The sequence below is a fragment of the Panthera uncia genome, chromosome C2 (assembly GCF_023721935.1).
Source record: "Panthera uncia isolate 11264 chromosome C2, Puncia_PCG_1.0, whole genome shotgun sequence".
Classification (NCBI taxonomy): Eukaryota; Metazoa; Chordata; class Mammalia; order Carnivora; family Felidae; genus Panthera; species Panthera uncia.
This window is the reverse complement of record NC_064810.1, coordinates 150,728,365-150,750,155: the sequence shown is the minus strand read 5'-3', so window position 1 is coordinate 150,750,155 and position 21,791 is coordinate 150,728,365. Positions and strand designations below refer to the sequence as shown.

General features: G+C 49.4%; 1 non-coding gene across 1 annotated transcript; it reads left to right on the top strand.

Annotated features, from left to right (window-relative positions):
- Positions 1–16,115: 16,115 nt before the first annotated feature.
- TRNAR-UCG (transfer RNA arginine (anticodon UCG)) lies at positions 16,116–16,200 on the top strand. Its single transcript has one exon. It is a non-coding gene; the product is annotated as a tRNA-Arg (tRNA).
- Positions 16,201–21,791: the final 5,591 nt, after the last annotated feature.

Sequence of the window (21,791 nt, the reverse complement as noted above, 5' to 3'; positions counted from 1 at the left end):
CTACGTGGATAGAACTGGAGGGTATTATGCTAAGTGAAATTACTCAGAGAAAAATAAATATCATATGACTTCACTCATATGAGGACTTTAAGAGACAAAACAGATGAACATAAGGGAAGGGAAACAAAAATAATATAAAAACAAGGAGGGGGACAAAACATAAGAAACTCTTAAATATGGAGAACAAACTGAGGGTTACTGGAGGGGTGCTGGGAGGGGGGATGGGCTAAATGGGTAAGGAGCTTAAGGAATCTACTCCTGAAATCACTGTTGCACTATATACTAACTAATTTGGATGTAAATTAAAAAAAATAAAATTAATAAATTATAAATAAATTTAAAAAAGAATTTTACATTCATGGGTTATTTTTCTCGTAGATATTTTAGATAAGAGCTTTTTTTAAATAGTTCTATCCTATAGTCGCAAAATTAAATACCACCGGGCTCATTTTAGTGAAATTTAATAAACTGTATCATTTTATTTCACATGGCTGTTGGGCCACACTAATGCCCATGTTTCCCTTTCACCACCAGCTTATTTCGTAGCTCCGGTCTTCTCACACATTCTTATCACTTTTGTCCTGCTGAATACCCACCCGTGCTGAGTACTCACCACTTGCCGCGCCCCAGCTCTTGTCCACCTGTCCCTGCCCTGCCCTTGACCCCAGAAGGCTGACCTTGGTAGAAAGTATCACCCAGACTCTTTTTCCCTCGGGCTTCTGTTGGCAAATGGAGGTACCACCAAGCAACTGAAGGGCAGGGGAGAGAAGTTACGTATTTAATCCCTAGCTCCCTCCCAGCTAGAAAATACCTTGACGAATGTCTGCAAATGTCTGCACCAAGTTATAGCTCCTTTCAAACAGCTCCTCTCCGACAGTTATAGGTCTTGCCAAGTTGCTATTACCATCCCCCGCCCATCGCGGGAGGCAACTCCTTCCCATTGATTTGGGCCTTCCACGCATCACCATCTTTTGTCGGTGCCTTTCACCCTAGGTACCCTTTTGCAAACACTCACCATCTCACTAATCTCTCCTAAATTACATTGGCAAGTGCCATCTGTTTCCTGTAGGACCCTGCCCAATCCACCGCTGGTATGATACGGCAAGCACAGAGCCACCCCAACGAAGTACAACGTTTTCCTACCTTCACGGAGCAAGCACCACGTTAGCGCCAACATCTCTCCCCACATTGCAAACCAAGCTTCCCCAGAAATCGATCACATCATTTCCAATCTGCATTATGAAAGTTTGTGCTAGAGAGAAATGTCCGTACGGTGAAATCCCGCCACGAAGGACTGAGTCTGCAGCAAGGAAGAAATATTCCAATGTCAGAGAAGGCTGACAGCGACGGGAGGGTGGGGGGCTTGCTGGAGGAAGCCAGCCTTCAGCAGGTGGTGTCGGGGTAGGTCCGAACCAATCGTGAGGTGTTAATTCAGGCTGTTCTGAACGGCTGGCCCTAAGAGGACAGTTCAGAGCAGGTGACTCTCACAAGCAACAGGGCAACAGAGGGTTCTCGTGGTGATTAATGAGAGTCTCGGCGCCTGACTTCCTAAACTCACAAAGAAAATTAAATTTCCCACCAGATCTCTCTCCTGCCTGGGGCCAGAGAAGCCACTTGTTCATCCCCTTGAGATGTAGACAGAGAAAACAGTTATCGTAAGAATATACAATTACCTGGGTGTCTGGGCCTGCGTCACACTTCTCTCCAACTGCCAAGCCTCAGTCAGCTAAGCCACAACGGGGAAGGGGAGAGGGGCAACCCGCACCAGGCCTCCTACCAGGTGCAGAGCACCTTGCCCACATCGTCTCCTTCAGGACGACGTTCCACATAACCCGGCAGGATGGCCACAGATACGGGAGCCCTCCCGGCCCTCCTGAGGAAACAGAAGTCAAGAGGCAAAGCCACCCTAGTTACTATGCCAGGGCTGTCGAATTGTGTCCTGCCTTTCCTAATCCATTTATCACAACAGAGCTGGGGGGTTTGGGAAAGGGGGGACTGGAGGGTAGGTGTGAGTCGGCGAAGCACAAGAGATGTTTAGGGTGGTGAAACCATCATTCTGTACGAAACTGTAATGGTGGGTATATGTCTGTACGCGTTTGACAAGACCCACAAGAACTGTGTGACACAAAGAGCAAACCTTTGTGTAACTGGGGATTATAGTTAATAGTAATGTATCAGTGTTGGTTCATTGAGCGTAACAAACGGACCACATGAACCCAAGAGGCCAACTACAGGATAACTGTGCTCGTGGGAGAGGGGCGAGGGGAAGGGTTGAACAATGAGTACCCGGAACTCTGTGTGCTATCCGCTTAATTACTCCGTAAATCTAGACCTGTCTTGAAAAAATAAAGTCTATTAACCAGAAAAAAATTGTAATAATAATAATAACCCCACACACTGCCCAGCTGCCCTGCCTGTTGCCTTGTAGAGCATCTGGTCTTTCTCTCAATGGAGGAACAGGCCATGTTGTGACCGAGACTAATGACTGATGTATACATGCCAGACGCGGGGGATGGTCCAGCGTCAACACGTACAGCCGCAACGGAGTGTCACAAGATGCTGAGAAGCCAGTGGTGAAAAGTGGGAAGAAACCTCCTGGTCAGACATCTCTGAATTAAGGCTGAAGGTCGTAATGACGGGAGGACTCCTTTCCGATAACACTGACAGCAGGTGGCAGAAACTGGGAAGGGCTGTGAAATGTTCCTGCGCTTTGTTTCCTTTTGGTTTTTGATTTATATGTGCTTCATTCATGAGTGAATATTTCTGAGGCAGGGACGAGATAACTGTGTCCAGACTCCCATAATGTAACCGTCATCATGGTGTTCAAAAAATAATAATAAATAAAAGACTTAAGATTTTCGGAGCCAGACCTGCCTCTGGATTTTTAAAGATATTCCAGGAACCCAAGGAGTTCCTTAAAAAAGTCTTGTGCTGCTTTGGGTTCTCACAAGGGCAAAGCTGAGACTGGGGTGCAGCCAGTTTATCAGAGGCGTGACCCCAGGAAGTACAGGTGAGGGGTGGGGAGAGACAGGAAAGGAAGGAAAATCGATACAGGAAGGATAAAAGGGCTTAATGTGGGCAACTGGTTGTGGACAACAAAGAAACGTCCAGACTCTCAGAAAGAATCAGATAAGGCCACTCACGGGAGGACAAGACAAAAGCAAGACCACTCCGTAATTGTGACTAGGCACAAAGGTAAGGACGCTGTGTGATCACGAAAATAATCAAATATCCCCTTTTTTTCTGACATAAGTGAGTCCTGCTCCTTTATCAACAACACCCCGAGCTCTGCTTTGCTGGTCCTGCCTGTTAGATAAAAATTATTAAAATACCAACTCATCAAATTGCCTTCAGCCCCCAATTCAGCATTCAATTCAGGGGGAAAAAAAACCCAACTCGCTTCTTACAATCTTTTTCAAAATCACCCAACGTAAGTCCACACCTTTATCTACAAAAGTCTCTCTCTCTCTCTCACAGTTGCCCATGGTTTGTGTTCTCCCTGTTGAGGCAAACTAATCAACCTCGCCTTGCTTGACTTTGGAAGGGGTCCTGTGGTCTTTGGCTGATGGACATTGACACCGATAAAAGATGAATTCCTGAGTTAATTTCCATTGTGGGCCGCTGGGATTCAATGCCAGTGTGGACTCTACAGAACTGCATAGGACGCATCTCAGAAGTAATTGTGCCAGAAAATGGAAGGCACCAGAGAATTCGTGGTGGACTCCCATTCCCTTTCCTTGAGGGTCATCCCTGGGGCGCTAAGTCCTCGGCGTTTTTGGGTTGTGCCTGCGTGAGGTTGGGCAGCCTCCCCGGGAATCCCCGGGACAGCAAAACAGAGAGACATCTCGAGTTGTGCTCTCAAATGTGTTCTGGGGACGCTGACAAAGTCTGTGGAAGTGTCCATCAGAGGCGTGCTGATACCAGCTGGTCCATGGTGCGGGGTCCTGTGCTGGGGACAGTCCCCATTAGTGATAATCCCCCTTTGACAGATGCAGAAACTGAGACTCGGGTTGGAAATGTTGAACTGGGGGGCGCGTGGGTGGCTCGGTTGGTTAAGCGTCAACTCTTGACTTCAGCTCAGGTCATGGTCTCATAGTTGGTGAGTTCAAGCCCCTCGTCAGGCTCTGCAGTGACAGCGTGGAGCCTGTTTAGGAATCTCTCTCTCCCTCTCTCTCTCTGTTCTTCACCTGCTTGTGCGCTCTCTGTCTCTCTCTGTCTCTCTCTCTCTCAAAATAAATGAATAAACGTAACAGAAATGTTGAACTGGGGTCAAATGGCCTTTCTCTCAATGTTAAAAAAACAACACGGCTAAATTTTTTTTTTTTTTTTTTTGCCAGAGACACATTTCTGTTCATCTCCCCTGGAAGTGTTTCTATGATCCCGTAAACAAAAAAGAAATGTGTTAAGCCCCACTTCTCACTTTATCACATTGCAGAATGGGGTTTGGAGATTATCTGCCATTACAGACCGTCTTAAGGAGTGTGTAAACGCCGTGGAGCAGTGGTTTGGAAACTCCTGCTAGTTGTGAAACCTTTTTTTTTTTTTCTAGAGGGAATTTTATGGGAAACATATAGCAGAGATGAGGCCCAGAGCCTCCCTACCTCATGACCTCAGTCTCCTCCAAGAATGCCCAAACTCCATACAGCATAGGAGTAAAACAAAAAACAGAGACAGAGGCAAACCATAAGAGACTCTTAAATGCAGAGAACAAACTGGAGGTTGCCGGAGGGAGGTGGGTGGGGGGATGGGCTAAATGGGGGATGGGCCTTAAGGAGGGCCCTTGTATGGAAGTGATGAACCACTGGGTTCTACTCCTGAAACTAGCACTACATTGTATGTTAACTAACTTAAATTTTTTAATAAATAATTAAAAAAAAAAAAAGAAGTAAATCGAAAACAAAAGATGGGGGCACCTGGGTGGCTCCGTCGGTTAAGCATCTGACTTCAGCTCGGGTCATGATCTCGTGGTTTGTGGGTTCGAACCACACTTCAGTGTGTGGAGCCTGCCTGGGAATCTCTCTCTCTCCCCTTGTCTCTCTGCCCCTTCCCCACTCTGCAATCAATTAACCAATTAATTAATTAATTAAAACAAAGCAAAAAAAAAAAAGATGTATTTGTCTAGGGGGTGAGCAGAGGAGGGCTATAAAAAGTTACAGAGAAAGGTGCCGAAGGAATCCCTTTACATCTGAGTGCCAAGCTTAGGGTAATGCAGAAGCAGCGATGTTTTCTATACAATGCACAGAAGAGTCTCGTTCACACTGTGGTAGATTACATTTGGGGGGGGGGGGTATTTTTTACACCTTCCTGTAGCCACACCCCTTCCCATCTGACTTTGCAGTTCCCCTGTGTAAGCATGAGTGAGTGCATTTCCCCGCCCCTTGACTTTGGGATCAGCTACAAAACTTGCTTTGGCCAATGGGATCTTAGGAGATGGGACACAAAGCCGGCTTTTGCTGGGGGGCCCTCCCTCTTGTATTTCTGCCCCTGCCATGAGAAAGACGTGCCCTGGGTGGGTTGCTGGTCCAGAGAGGATGAGACACACTGCCAGAGATCCAGAGACTCGAGTGAGAACTGGAGTTTCCCTAGCCATCATGGTCAAAGCCTAATGGCTCAGCCATGCCCCGCTTTGGTTAGACAACCTTCAGCCAACTGGTGATGCATAAACAAGTCAGGCTGAGATCCACAGAGGCATCTAGCTGACCCACAGATGCAGGAGCCGAAAAATGCTTTCTGTTGTATGCCACTGAGATTTGTTTGTGGTTGCTTGTTACACAGTGATAGCTGACTGATGCATTCACCATGCTTCTCTCTCCAAAAAACTCAGGGAATTTTGTCAAGGAGACTTGTCAATTTGTGGACAACCATGGGCACCTGGGAGTTTAATTATTTGAGGATTATGTCTCTCTTCTCCTCATGGAAGGAAGGGCAGGACAGTGCTGGTGACAAATGTGGAAAAGGCCTGTCTCTAGGTAAGATAATATGTATACATTCCTCCTGTATATTTGATTTGGCCTAACTGTCCCTACCTAGAAAAAGCAATGCTTTTTCCTAGACATGAGAAGGATTCTAGGAGATTCTGAGAAACCTTCAACCAATCCTGGGAGTTGGCCAAAAACTTCTCCAGAAAACTAAACATCCTGAGTCCCAAAACTTTAGACTCTTTTACACACACCTCCCCCCAACACACACACACACACACACACACACACACACACACCTTTCAAACCTAAATATTTCTATGGCTTTGCATTGCACAGGGATAAAAAACACATTCTCGCCATAGAAAGAGAATTATTTTATAACAAATCTGTCTTCTTCAACATACGAAAACTCAGGTTTCTGGACCCATAACCAAAAGTGTGTCGTGAGTACATTTAACACAATTTAACTCCGATTTGAAAATGTTGGCTGACCCTTAACTCTTTCAGAAGGTTAAAATGGTATAAGCCTCACAACTGTTAGCAACTCTGTTATTAGGGGGAAAACAATGGTACAATTCAAACATTTCAGCCCAAGATCTTATCTCCTTTTCGTGACAGCTGGTTCCAGGCAGACTTGGGCAAAGTAGCCATAAACATTTATTGCTTCCCGAAGCCAGGAATCAGCGCGGTTACCTATTGAAAGAGAGACACGGCTGTTCCCAGAACTTACATTCAAACCCTGACCACCTGTTTCTTTCTCACGGATGGAGAGTTAGGCGGACACGAACCCAGACTGCTTTGCACCTCCAAGTGTGGCCACAGCCCTGACTCCTGCCCCCAGCCCACCGGCGTGTGTCTCAGGTAACCCAGGAAGAGACGGTCCCCCTGAGTCTCCCATGTGATGAATCAGGACATTTCAAGGCAGCGATCTGGAGGGCTCTTCGAACCTTTAGGATGATTTTCTTTGGCCTTTTAAGGCGTATATAGAAACACGGACTTTATAAAAGTATAAAAGTGTTCCTTTTTGGATGTTTACAGAGTATGTGCACGGGCCCCTCCCACAGTTGCACCCCAGCCTTCGGTGTCCTGGAATCTGAACCTTTCCCCATTAACAGACCCTTCCTCTGACCCCCCAACGGCCTCAGCTCATCCCTCCCATGGTCCCTTGTCCAAGCTCCAGTCCATGCCTGGGTCTGTCCATCCACGCTCCCTACCACCCCGACCTCGGGGGGGCAGGGTGAGCAAAGTCGGGGAGTCTAGGTAAGGATCAGGGCAGAGCTACATGCACACTTTAGAGCTTATCCACGAAGCTTTCCACTGCCAGGAGCAAGAACATCTTGTTACAGTGACACCGTCCTTATCTCGCCTGACAGAAACATCCCATTTTGAGAGACTAAACCCAGCAGGGCAGAAAATGAGAAAGATACCAAACCCAGATTGTCTGGGAAAGCGTTTATCAGGAGCCGATACAACACGGATCCCTCAGGTACAGGGTCAGGACGCAGCAGCCAGACTGCGCTTTGTACAACGGAGGTCATTCCTGATCAGAGCCAAGCTGGCTCCCCAGGCCCAACACACGGTGCCCTGGGGACACGGGCCCATCGCGGCCTCCCCGCGGAGTGGCCCACAGCGACGCTGCTCACAACGCCACCTGGTGGCTCCTTGACGATGGGCCAGGCTGCAGAGGCTAAACATACCAGCGAAACCTCAAGGAGGACTCAGAAAAGTCAGACTTCGCTCTGTCTTTAGTTATGTCTCCCACCTGCTCACTCCTGTTTAATTGTCCGGATTTTCCTGGTTCTGGTGATGGGCGCGGTGAGAAAAAAACGCCGCCAAACCTCGGTTCCGTTTGAAATAAAGCCATTTACCCATTTTCTTTGCTGGGGTGCCTTAGACACCCCGTCAGCCAGACCAACCCTGCAAGGTGCCCGCCCACGTGGACGCTGCGCTGTGTGAGGCTTTCCTACTGGCCCTCCCCCTCTTTGCAAAGGCTGGAGAGCCTTACCTGGCTGCCCCCCGGGGACTGCAGGGTCCTTTTACCCTTCGGATGCGATCTCCAAGGGCCATCCTCAACCCAGAATGAAAATCTACGGCTGCCAAATTATTCCCTGGCCAGTGGCACAGCTTGGAGTTCTCTTTTTACCTTTTCCAGGCTTCTTTCAAATACGTGAGAGCAAACCTCTCCTTACAACTCATGCGCATCGTGGGTTAAAACGCCACAAGGAGACGAGACCCAGCTCTCCTCAAAAATCTTACTGCGAACCCGAGGAGATGGGGGGGGGGGGGTAACTGAACAGTAATGTGGCTGAAGACAGATGCCCCAGAGAGGATTATGGTGCTGGGAGGGCGTGTTCTTTCAGCTCAACTGGGTTCGGGAAGTGACTATTTCCAGGTAAAAATATTCCCTATGCCCCTGCCATGAGAATCCTGATCGTGCCAGAGAAATCACAGACAATGGGGGGTTTGGAACATTCTGCAGAGTGAGCATGAGAGAAAATTCTAGAGCACCATAAGCAAAACAGGCCATCAGGGTGCTGTAAACACTTGCAGGATACTTTTTTTTTTTTTTTTTTTTTTTTTGGAGATATTAGCCTATGTTTTTCTAGGGCTGTTTTTATCTCCTTGGATTTCATGCAAGTAGCCTTTGTAGTTCTTCTCTTGGGGGATTTTTTACAGAACAGGATACAGATGGATCTTGAGGTTAGAAGCTTGTCCTCCTCCAGTGCTCTCTAATGGACCCCTGATAAAGAAATACGAGGTGTCCCAGACGTGGAGTGGACAGAGAGAAGCGAGGAGAGCGTGCAGGGCAAGGGTGGGAATATCTATGAGTCCCACATCTATGATGTTGGGAATGCCTGAGTCATGGGGACAGCACTCTGAGGCAGGTGAGCAGGGAGGTGGGGTGGGTAAGTCATAAGACCTCAAGGGGATACTAGGACGGGGAAGCTAGACCCAAGGACCCAAAGCTCAAAGCCTCACCAAAGGTTCTGGTGTTCCAGGCTGAACCTGAACAGGCCCAATGGGCTGGGACAGTGCATGTCTCAGCATCAACCAGTGTGGACCCATGACCCATGATGGGAGAGGCCCCCCCCTTCGCTTTACCCTTGGGAATAACCCCAGGACCCTGACACAACCCCAGGATAGAGATGCCCACGGTAACACTTGGGTGAAACTTCCAGTCACCCCAGCAGAATGGAGTTCAGCATTAGAAAACAAGAAAGGTGGGGCGCCTGGGTGGCTCAGTCAGTTAAGTATCCAACTTCAGCTCAAGTCATGATCTCACGGTTCGTGGGTTCGAGCCCCGTATCGGGCTCTGTGCTGACAGCTCAGAGATTGGAGCCTGCTTCGGATTCTGTGTCTCCCTCTCTGTTCCTTCCCTGCTCGTACTCTGTCTCTCAAAAATCATAAGTCAAGACTTTAAAACGTTTTTTAAAAAAGAAAAGAAGAAAGGCAATCCTCCCCACACACCCTAGTTAAAAACTCAGATTCAACCCCTCCAAACATACTGACAGGAAGCAGCTTTGCAGGAACCTACCACCAGCATTACAGAGACCCAGGAGGAAATCGAAAATGGGGACTGGAGGCAAAGCCTCAGAAGTATGGGATTAAAATCCAAGCGTTGAAAACCCAGGGCCACACGCAGTGCCCACAGAGGACCTAGACAGGCCTGGTGTGGACCACGCGGGTGAGGGTGGCTCCCAGGCTGTTAGGGAGGGCCGCCTGGAGGCATAAACCAGACCTGCGGTTTGCAGCAACAGGTGTTTGGTGTGGCTCCCTTGTCTCCTGAGATCTCAGCGACGCTGGCCAGAGCATCGTCTCCTACAAGCTGTAGGAAGGACGGTGAATTCCTGGGGTCGCACAGCCAGGGGCTGCCCCTCTTAAGAGATCCAGGAGAACTGACAGGGTCGCTCATGTAAGTCTTTGTCCCTTTCCAGACAAGCCTTGAGACGGTGATTTTCTTTCCCTCGGATACAAATTGTATGACTCCATCCTCCTTAAGACTTAGATCTATAGTCAGGTTTGTCCTCCAAAAGCAATTACATGGTTGTCAAAACTCATCAAGCTGAATACTTAAGACTGGTGCATTTTATTGTATATTAAATAGCCCTCGACTTAAAACACACACACACACATACACACACACACACACACACACTTGCTATGGGCATCTCTAAAATCTGGAAACGGACAAATATATATGTCATCAAAGACGCCTTCAGTCTATAAAAATGCGACTGCCACACTTTAGGACACTAGAAAGTTGGATTAGGTTAAGTAACACCGAGCCTATATAATATTCTTGTTCTTGGTGTGGGCTCCCTCATTCTCAGCACTAGGAATTACCTGGGTAGGAGAGAGCAGATGAGCAGCCCAGAACACAGGGCTTGGATGGTACTGGGCATACAGTTGGGGCTATCATGGAGGAAAAGATTCATTATGTTTTCATTTTTTTTGTTTTTAAGAACTTGATGGGGACGGGAAAGAGCTAAGCTCATTACCCGCTCACCGTGCCCCCTTGAGCAAGTATATTTCCCCTTCCTGGGCATCAGATGTTCAAATGTAAAAGAGTTAAGATGCAGAAGGTGATCTCTGCATCTTAAATTTTATGATCGAGTCCACATTTTATCTGTCTTGAAGCGCTCACGTGGCTTGCATTAAAAATCATATAAGTGAGGCATCCTGTAAGCCACCGTCCCTAAGCAGATGCTGCTATCCCAAGTTTCTGAATGGAAACTCAAGGCCACGTAGCAACTTGAAAATGAAGTGCCTGATGACCGCCACACCCGTGAAGAAAAATGCACGTGTTGGATTTCCATGTTGCTAAGGGGGAATCACCACCCCTGCATTTTCACAGACTCCCTAGACTGGTGGAGGGCCAGAGCAGACCCTCGCCTTTTCCTTAGCACTAGAACTAACCCGCCAACTTACAGGTGTGGGGTTCTGGAGTAGACCAGGGCCAAGTAGCTGGCTGCCTGTGCTTAAGAGGGTCCAAAAATCTCCTAGCAAAACCATCAGCGGCGAGGGAAGGGCCAGGACTGCTTTCATAGGCTAGAAAAAAATTGAATGCAACCTAACGACCAAACCCCAGCCCCGTCACCAGCCTGTGCTGCATGAGGCTAAACGTGGCCCAGATAAGGTTATCCCAGGGAGAGTGTTTTTAAAGATAAAAAGACAACAAACCTACTGCAATGCAACACCGGCAAATTCTATCCAAAGCTGACCGACGCGCCCTGCGCTGCAGATTCCAAACGTCAAGAGCGCCACCTGCTGCCCAAGACTGGGAAAGGTCTGGTTTGTCTGTCTGCCTGTCTGTCCAGCAACGTCAAACCGAAAGTTGCTTTCATCTCAAACTGGATGGGATGCTCAGGATCCGAAGGCTCTCTCCCAGATCCGTGAGCTGTTTGTATGTTTTCATGATGGCCTAAAAACTTCCTGCAAACTCATGCCGGATCAGGGGACTGATAAAATCATCGAAACAGACGCCTTTGTTTTGCATTCGTGAAGATAGTGCTGGGAAGTTTGTGCCCGGTGCTCCACGTTCATGGAACAGAACAATGGTGGGCTAACTGCTCAAGGAAGTGTGTATACTAAGTAAGGGCCCAAGGGCTCAGCTTCGAGCTCCATAGTGATGGTAGAAAAATGGGGTAAAAACAGGCACCACAGGGTTCACGATGGTAAGTACACCTAACTCCAAAGAGTGTGGACAGAACAGTAAGGACCGTAGTTGCAGTGAAGGCAATTTAGGGGAAGCAAAACATCACCCACGCCAACAGGTTGCCATAAATTATGACGTAGCTTTATTTGAAGTTAATTTGCAATTTTGTGTTGCTTTTATGATTGAGTACGAATTATAAGGATAAGAAATGGATATCCAGCGTTGTCTGAAAATATTTATTAAATTAAATAAAATGATTTACTTCTGACTCCTTCTAGCTGCTCTTCTCATTTCTACCCCTCACCCCTCCGTGCACGACGGGCGTGGGCGGAGAGCTGCACAGCTGCACGGTCCGCGGCTCCCGCCGCCAATGGCTCCCTCCACGGCACCCTGCAGGCTGGGGAGGGGAACTTGACCTTGGCAGCTTTGGTCTGCTCAAGGGGACAAGGGGACGTGATGGGGAAATGCCCAACAAAAAAGAGGCATTCCCATGGCGAGACGGCTCCCTCTATGGACAGAAAGACTCTCAGCCAGTGTCCAGTGTTGTACAAATGAGACCGGTCTGAGCTGTGCAGATAAGCAAGGGGAAAATGAGCAGAAGGGGAGAGGGCAGGGGAGAGGGCGGGGGAGGGGCAACAAAGCGTGAAGGGGAGGGGGAGGTGCAGGCTTCCAGTTGTGGAGAGAGTAAGTCACGGGGCCGAAGGGCGCAAAATAGGGAATATAGTCGGTGGTACTGTAGCCCCGCTTCAGGGTGACAGATGGGAGCTACGCCAGTGGTGACCCCAACATGATGTACAGTCTTATCCACGCGTTACATTGTACACCTGAAGCTAACGTAACATTGGGTCAACTGCGCTTCAATCAAAAAAAAAAAAACCTCACTGGATCTACAAAGTGACTCCGCAGTTTAGAAGCAGTGGCCTGTGGTAATTAAAATAGGGTATATGCGGGGCGCCTGGGTGGCTCAGTCGGTTAAGGGGCCGACTTCGGCTAGGGTCATGATCTCACGGTCTGTGAGTTCGAGCCCCGCGTCGGGCTCTGTGCTGACAGCTCGGAGCCTGGAGCCTGTTTCAGATTCTGTGTCTCCCTCTCTCTGACCCTCCCCCGTTCATGCTCTGTCTCTCTCTGTCTCAAAAATAAATAAACGTTAAAAAAAAATTTTTTTTAATAAATAAATAAATAAATAAAATAAAATAAAATAGGGTACATGGGTTAACAGGTGAACGAAACTCAATATAGTCGACATATATTGATTTATCTGTTGATTGATTTCATGCATCAGAAAAACAAATTTCTTTAATCCAATGGGGTACTTAAAAACTAAGAACAAACTGAGGGTTGATGGGGAGTGGGAGGGAGGGGAGGGTGGGTGATGGGCATGGAAGAGGGCACCTGTTGGAAGGAGCACTGGGTGTTGTATGGAAACCGATTTGACAATAAATTTCATATTAAAAAAATTTAAAAAACACAAAAAATAAAAAAAGTAATTGAATGGGGTAAGTCGAAAAATTATGTCAGGGCAGCTGGCTAGCCACCAGGGGGGGTGGGAAATAAAATTGAATTCCCTACCTAACTCCTTGCGCCAAAACAAATTCTGGATAGATGAAATATTTATAGTTTAAGTGTTGAATAAAGATATACATAGGAAATAGTTTTAATGTTTAATCCTGGCGTTTAGGGTGGGGGGTGCCCTCTAGGCAATGTGTCAACATCAGAACCCAAAACAGACAAGATCACAAGATCGGGGAGTCAGAGCACTGGAATACCATCAGGTTTCTTTGAAAGGGAGGCTCACCACAGGTGTGCCCCCGAGCACCGGACAGCAAGCAGGAGATGACACTCAGCGATGGCCCTGGAAGTGCCAGTTCTCTCCTGCCCAGCCCACACCGTCCTCTTGGAAAATCTACCCTCAATTCCTCCTCCGGAAGGTGCCATGTGCCTGCCCCAGCATCGCACACAGCTGATGGGGCTAGGGGTGGACACCTGACCTAAGCAGGCTACCAGAATTCCTTTCCCAGGAATTTGGAGACAGATCCCTGTGGCTGAGTCAGCCAGTTCTGAGGGGACACGCTATAAGGTCACGGAGAGTCCGGAGCCAGAGCTGACACAGCACATGCACCCCTGTGAGCCAGCAAGCCCCAGAAGCTGGGGTGAAGCGGGCTGGTACGCAGGGGAGGAGAGGACACCCAGCCAAGGCTTAGCTGGAAGCCCCTGGTCCACGGGGAGAGGCTGGAGAGTCTGTGCAGGTGACTTCTGGTTCCCATGCGACCTTTTCGGTGGGGCCCCCATGACCTTGCGGTAAGCGCCCTCTCTCCCTGAGTCGCTTGGGGGGGCGCAGTGCCCTTGCGACATCACGATTCCTGCTGGGGATGCACCTTGCACGGATGTGCATGCTACCCGCTGCCGTGAAGGAAGGAAGGAACAAGTCAGAGCTAAGGGAAGCGGGGAGAGGAGAGGTCACGGCCAGCTCCATTCCGTTGAGGGTGATCAGACCGAATAATGGAGGCAGAGCCTGAGAAGACCAGACCCACGTGCAGTCACTCAGAGCCCGCAGAAGGTGGCCCGAGTCCCACAGCCTGGCCACGGAAAATACTCAGAAGCCACAAATGTAGGACAAAACGTCCCACGGTGCTTCTGCTATTTTCAAGGGAGTAGGCAAAGCAGAGAAAAAACAGCAATGTTCAGCCCTCGAATGATTCTTAGGAGGGCTGAAAAGCCGTGCAGGGCAGTTTGAAAGCGGCTGCCTCAACAGCCCTGCTGACTTCTCACAACCTTCCCCGCTTTCCCTGGGACTGGCTTCCACCCCCGAGGGCAAGTTTAAAGAAAGAAGCACCATCAAAGGGATCACCCTCCGGTCTGAAGATGCTGGTGCCTTTGGGCCAAAGACAGGCCTTTTATAAAAACAGAATCAAACTCCTGCGATCACATTTTGGAGAATGGAGACGCTTCTGGAAAAAGGGTTTGCGTTTTTGTTTTTTAATGAGGGCAAAGGGGCAGCGCAGCCACAGCCAGAAAGCAAGCAGGTGAGCCTCAAAGAAATGAGGAAAACGGAAGTAAGAACCTTCCAGCAGGGAAGGGTCCACGCTTGATCCTGCTGTGATGTTTCTTGCCAGGGATGCTTTGTCAAGTGGCCGCATCTCCGCAGCCAAGAATCTGAGCTGAAAACAATTTGGGCGGAGGTGGGTGAGGATCAAGCATCTTCCTTGTGCACACCTGCCCACCAGCTTCGTGTGTCTGGAAGCACAGACGGGAAAGCTGGAACGCTTTTGCAATAGAACCCCACCCTCAGCCTCTGTGTGGCTAGATGTGCCTTTTTTTTTTTTATATTTATTTATAATTTCTTTTGAGAGAGAGAGAGCGCACAAGCGGGGAAGGGGCAGAGAGAGGGAGAAAGAGAAACCCAAGCAGGCTCCATGCTGTCCACGCAGAGCGCAGAGCCCAAAGTGGTGCTTGAACTCATGAACCATGAGATCATGACCTGAGCCGAAACCAAGAGCTGGATGTTTAACCCGACTGAGCCACCCAGGTACCCCTACATGTGTGTTGGCATATTAATTGATGGTTTGTCCTCCCTGAATTGCCCTCCCTCTTTCCTTCAATTCAAGCTGGTTCTCAAGGTACATGGCAAGACAGAAAAGACAAGTAAACCGTACGATCTTCTGGTTATGTTTCCAAAAGCCATGGTCAGCTGTAGGGCGAGGCAGGTGAGGCTGCAAAATTTAAGGAGTCACCAAAAAAAAAAAACCAAAAAAACTCGGAAATCAGGATAATTAATATTTTAATGCAATCGTTTAAAAACTCGAAATTAATACCCTAAAAAATCTGCAATTTTTAAGGTGCACCCTTAAATTTAGCAGCTGAGATCATCCCCATTCACTTCACCTTAATCCCAGCCCTGCCCAGGGGAGAATTTGGAAGATCTATGGAGGGTGTAAGGAAAGAGAAAGGAGCTTACAGAGAGAAAAGGAGAATCCCCCTCCCCAACCATTCCAAGTGGTCCTTCCTGGCTTGAGGAAATAGAATCCTATAGGCTCCAGAAGCCCCAGGGACCCAAGTGGAGGGCCACTGGCGGGTCAAGACTCCAAAGAAGATTATGGACTGTTGAACAAAGGATTCCCAAACCCTAGGGTGGCAAGGGAGCAGCAGACAGGTGGGCTGGGACGGAGGTGTGTCAGCAGTAACTGATCATTGAAGGCTGCCGCCCTTGATGTGGCATTTCACAAGTCCCCAGGGCTGTGATCAAATGCGGAATGAATGGCTGAGGTCACTGCCCACTGTACCCTCAGCCAGCAGACTGGGAGGACACGGTCGAAACGTCATTCAACTGACAGAAAATAAAATGATGCACATCCCTTGTTTCAGACTAATATTCATACCAGCTGCCTCCAGATAGGGAAACTGAGGTCAAAAGGTTAATGAAGCAACTTGCATTACGCGCAGATTAAAAAAAAAAAAAAAAAAAAAAGACTGCGTGAAACTACATTTGATGGAGAAACATATCGATTTCAACATGTCAATTTAAAATGACTTCCTGGGGCGCCTGGGTGGCTCAGTCGGTTGAGCGTCTGACTTCGGTTCAGGTCATGATCTCGCGGTCCGTGGGTTCGAGCCCCGCGTCGGGCTCTGTGCTGACAGCTCAGAGCCTGGAGCCTGTTTCAGATTCTGTGTCTTCCTCTCTCTCTCTGACCCTCCCCCGTTCATGCTCTGTCTCTCTCTGTCTCAAAAATAAATGTTAAAAAAAAATAAAATGACTTCTTTAGTTTTAGCAAGAATGCTTATTAAAGTATTTCCTGTTTCCAAAGTTACCTCCATGATGCTCCTGTATAAATCTCTCTGTCAAAGGCCAGGGAGCCCTGGTGAGGGCTGGCGTGAAACGAGGACAATCTAAGAACCATCCGTCTTCCCCCACCCCCACCTTCCTCCCACCAAAGTTCTTCTGGGGAGTTGGAGCAGAGAATGTATACACATGCTTCCTTCTTATCAGATCAAGGGAGGGCCCAAGATCTCTCAAGCGAAATCTACTTTCAGATCTTGATGAAGCTATTGGCTTTCTGTTGACATAAATTACACGGATACCACAACAGACAGAGCATCATTTTCCTCTGTGCTGCACGGTTTTTATAACAGCAGCTGGGTTTCTCAACGTAATTTTTCTTAAGGTCAAATATTCTTTTCCAAGTATATTCGGTGATATGAAACTTGTCAGAACAAATCTAGATGTATCTTTATGTTCTCGTATTATTCAATTCCCAGATTCTATCAGGAAGGTAGACAAGGAGGAAAAAATATACTGTTAACAACAAAAGAAATATCTGAGGCTGCTCTGTATGGTATCTGCGTACAACAGAAAGAAGATAACCCACAGGAAAGAGAGAAATCTCCGCTATTTATTCCAGTACCGCTGCTTTCTTGAAAACAATTAGAGTTTTCACTGCAATTCGTTTCCAGATTCTAGGACACCATCACTCTGGGGTATACCCTAGGTTTAATAAGAGCTTTCAAGGGGCAAAGGAGCCTATGTTAAGTGCTCATCAAGCGTAGAATGCACTCCAATTAAAGAAATGTCACCATATGGAAAAGTATCCCTTTTAGAATGAAAGAGAACAGCCATGGAGATTCTATCTCACAGCGACTCAGCTCTTGGTATTTGCCATTAGAGGGACGGCCACGGTGATCCCACCCTGACACCAAAGGCAAGGTCGTAGAACGTAGGATCAAAATATAGAAAAGGGGAGAGGTCTGCGTTCCCAGGTTCTCTAAGCAAGATGGCATGGAGGGAACGGCCATGGCTTCCACAATTATGGGTTCAGATCCCAGCTCTGCCGCTTACCACCGTGTGACGGGGGTCCTCAGGGTCCTCATCGGTAAATCAGGGGTTTCTTCGTTCATGCAACAAGTATTTATTACAAGCTTCAAATTGTCCAGGAACTGGTCGAGACGTGGATGATACCTTCGGGAACAAAAGAGAGAAGTTCCCGCCCTTCGCGGTGCGAAGGTCGCGGAGGCGCAGACGAGTAGACAAACGAAGCGCTGCAGACACTGAGAAGCTCCTTTAGTGAACTTGAGCGAAACAGGCGGATGGGACGGCGTCTAGGGGAGGCAGCTTCTCAAGGAGAGAGCATTTGAGCTGAACCCTCAAGGGCTGGAGGAAGATCATTCCAGAGAAAGCAAAGAACCGGTGCCAAGGCCCAGAAGGCGCTGACTGTGCTTGAGAAGGCACGACGACGTCTGTGCGAGGACAGCCGCACTAGCCCCTGGGAGAGGGGTGGCAGGGAATCGGGAGGTTAGTTTCCTTCCGCTTCCACAGGCCACAGTGAGGAGCTCAGTTCAAAACATAGTAGGAAGCCATTTTTAAATGGCGGTGACATGATTGAATCCCTGCTTCAAAAATTCGCTCTGGCCAGGGATGCAGGGTGAGATAATAAAGCCTCTATCCTGTGATTGTCTGGGATTCGCTGAGAAGATATCAAGGGCCTGTCACAGATCCCGGCTCTGTGTCCATGCTCCTAAATGCCCACCGTTACTCATTACACACATGGAACTCTGTGAATACCTCCTTTGTTCCACTTAATACGCTGCATGAAATGATCGGCTTTGGGGCCTGTCTCCCCCACAAGATGGAGCTTCTTGACAGCTGATACGATGCCATATTGCACAAGATGCCATTGTATCCCGGGGCCTGGCACAGGGCGGGACTCAGGACAAGCACCCTTATCTTGACAAGCTGAGGAAGACCTGAATGCACACATGATTTTTTCCTGATGACTGAGGAAGGAGCCCACATCGTTCCTGCCCTTCCACCGTGAGTGTTAAGAGGCGGGAATTCAGCTTCGCAGAGGTGAGTGGTCCGTAAGGACGGTTGGTCTTCCATGCTGGGCACGGGAGATGTGGTAGAATGCCATAATGGCCGTAGATTCTACCCCCCAGGAAGCTCCCACCATTGAGAGGTCAAGACTGTTTCCTCGCCCCTTAAATCCGAGCTGGCTGTGTGAATCGCATCAGCCAGAAATGCAGTGTAAGCGATCGCACGGAGTTCCAAAGCTGAACCTGAAGAGAACTGAGAGCTACCAACCTCGTGCTGGGGACCCGTCTGCTGCCATGTTACCAGGCCCAGGCGGGCCTGCGGGAGGGGGAGCAGCCACACGGACTGAGGAGGACCCAGCCATGTCACCTACTCTAACCAAGAACAACAAAGCACTGCCTAGGTCAGGGCCGCCCAGCCCAGCCCAGCCCACAATCCCAGCCCAAAGCCATTGAGTTTGGTTGTTTCGCAGCAAGTGTTAACTAATATAGCAGACTTGGGGTAGAAATCCAGGGTAAGTCAGCAGGGGAAGAAAGGCCAATTAAAAGCGGGAGAAAATACAAAAGGCAGTGAACTCCAAAGCATGAATTAAATGCCAGACTCCTCCTGGGGCGCCTGGGTGGCTCAGTCGGTTGAGCGGCCGACTTCGGCTCAGGTCACGATCTCGCAGTCCGTGAGTTCGAGCCCCACGTTGGGCTCTGTGCTGACAGCTCAGAGCCTGGAGCCTGTTTCGGATTCTGTGTCTCCCTCTCTCTGACCCTCCCCCGTTCATGCTTTGTCTCTCTCTGTCTCAAAAATAAATAAACATTAAAAAAAAAATTAAAAAAAAAAAAGAGTCCAACTCTTGATTTCAGCTCAGGTCATGACCTCACAGTAGTGAGATCGAGCCTTGTGTCGGGCTCTGCACGGAGCATGGAGTCCGCTTGGGATTCTCCCTCTCCCCCTCTCTCTTTCTGCTCCTCTCCCACTCGTGTGCTCTCTCTCTCTCTCAAGATAAACAAATAAACATTAAAAAAAAAAAGAGCACGATGCCTCTTTTATTCCTAAATGCAAATGGCACACCACCCTAAACCATTTTAGAATGGAGAAAGTCCTCATAGCCCCCTGCCTCGCTGAGATGGCTGAATCCTCTCCACCAGTGCCCGTGACTTGTCCAGTTGGCCAAGAACCTGTCCCTCTACAGCAAAGCCCCCTGCCAGGCCCCTCCTACCTCCCTACTCGTCTATAAACGCCTGAGCTTCATCAATCCTAAGATGTCCATGGTGGCACCTGCCCTTATTCCCCATCACAATGACCAGAATTCCCCTGCCTCACTGGACTGGAAGAGATAGAAGCCATCATTTTCCCAAGTTCCCCAAATCAGTCTCCAAAAACCATGCAGGCAGAAGCCTCGGGACTCAGTCTCTCTGGGCCACGTGAAAGCTGCCACCAAATGGGCTCCCCTCTGGGGATCGCACGTGCTCTGACTCCACACGTCGGTGGAAATAGACGGGAACCCCAGTAAGCAATAGTCCCGGGGGATAACTGAACAGCAACCAACAGCAAGCCCCAAAGGCCACAAACAAGTTCCACTGTAATGCCCTGTGGACTCACAAGAGCCATAAAACCTCTCCAGAGTTACTTTGATCCAGTTTTTCTGGTCATCTTTGTCACCCTTACCATGCCCCTGCCCCACCCCCCACGGCTCTGGGGGCTGAAGGGAAATGTCAGCCAGTGGACCAGCATCCCCCCAACCTCACGCCCACACCACGAGCGCCTTCCCCAAATCCTGGAGGTCCTGTCTCCCAGGTTCCTGTGTGTGGCGGCACCCCCACAGCATCCTGTCAGCGACCCAGAGGTCGCCCACAGTGGCTGCTACAGATGCCACCAGCTTCCTGGGACTCTGCGAGAAGGCATCCCCCAGACGTGGAAGCTTTAGCCCCAAACAGGCCAGAACTGGCAGGGAGTTAACACATCAGGAAAATGCCCCCACCAGCAAAAGACACGAGCTGGTGGTTAAAACCCCAGCTGTCTTGCCCAGGAATGGACTGATTCTGACACAATTTACACGGTGCCTCGAGGAGCCCCTAGTAGACAAGCCTCAGTTGCCCACAGCAGTCCTCAGGCATGGACACCTGCTTTCTGGACCTTTCTCCCTTCCCAGACTCCCTCCCCCACTCCCACATTTCTTGGGATGGCCTCCCATAAACTATCCATCTAAATCCTGGTTTCAGCCTCTGCTTTCGGGAACCCCATGCCCCCAGAATTTTCCCAGATGGGGTTAGCCTCCTCCTCTCCGGGCCAGAAGCCTCACCACCTGCTTGAGCTTCCCTTCACTCCACAGCACGGCCCCAGGGCTGGAGCCCAGTTACTCGCACAGGCCCTGAAAGTCTTGCTGACACACTGGAAGTAGTTCTAATCTCCCCCTTGGAAGAAGGGAAACCACAGTTGAGTCTGTAACCCCGCTCTGAGCTTGCCGGTCCCTGGATTCTATCACCCGGCCAAAGTCACCAGGGTCCACTCATCCGGGACGCCTGGACCCAGAGCCATTCTCTGCCCTGGTCCCCTGGGGTTAGCCTCAACGCGGGCAGCCAAGTATCGGGGGCTCCATTCCAGGTCTGGAGGGGAAGGTCCCCCGATGCAGCTGCCCCCTGCTCTTACTAAACTGGGTGCGAGAAACTCACAGACTGTTTCCCAGGAAAGCGGGCTCTGAGGGGAGATGGGTGTGTGGGAAGCTTCCCGGGGACTGTTCTCGGTATCGACACGTTTCAGGGAAGGGGTGTAAGCCACACAGAACCCAGTAGAAGAAAAAATGTGGTCCCACAGGGAGATATGGGAAGGCCCTGAACGGCTGTCCTGAGTTGAAGCAACGGGTCTGGACCTTTGTAATCCACAATGACCAGCCACTGGACACGAGCTGCCCCAGGGCTCACATGAGTGTAAGTGAGGAGATTTAGTTCAGCCGAAGGCAAGTCTAGAAAAGCAAGGGCTAGAGTCCAGGAGCAGGGCTCATAACGCCACACCGCATCCATCACACCGATGTTAGAATATTCGGGGGGCACCACGTTCAGAGACTGCTCTGCCACCCAGAGCAGATGAGGGCCACAAAGTGACTGCCTCATGATAAGCCCTAAGGAGAGGGCACAAGCCACTTGAGAGCCCCCCCCCCGCCCCGGGGGCTTCTGCACCAGAGGCACCTCCCTAGAAGGACCGACCATGACTGCTAAGCCACCTTGAGACCCACCATCAGCTCTCAACCAACCTGCCGGTGGGGTGGGTCTCGTGAGATGCCCCAGGTCCGGCGATACAGGGACTAGTTTCAAACGCGGCCTTTCTGCTCTCACGAAGCAGGAGTGGGAGGGGTTCGTGAAGCCTCTGGATGAGTACCTCTGTTGCGGAAACGAATCTGCCCGGAATCACTCATCCGCAGGCA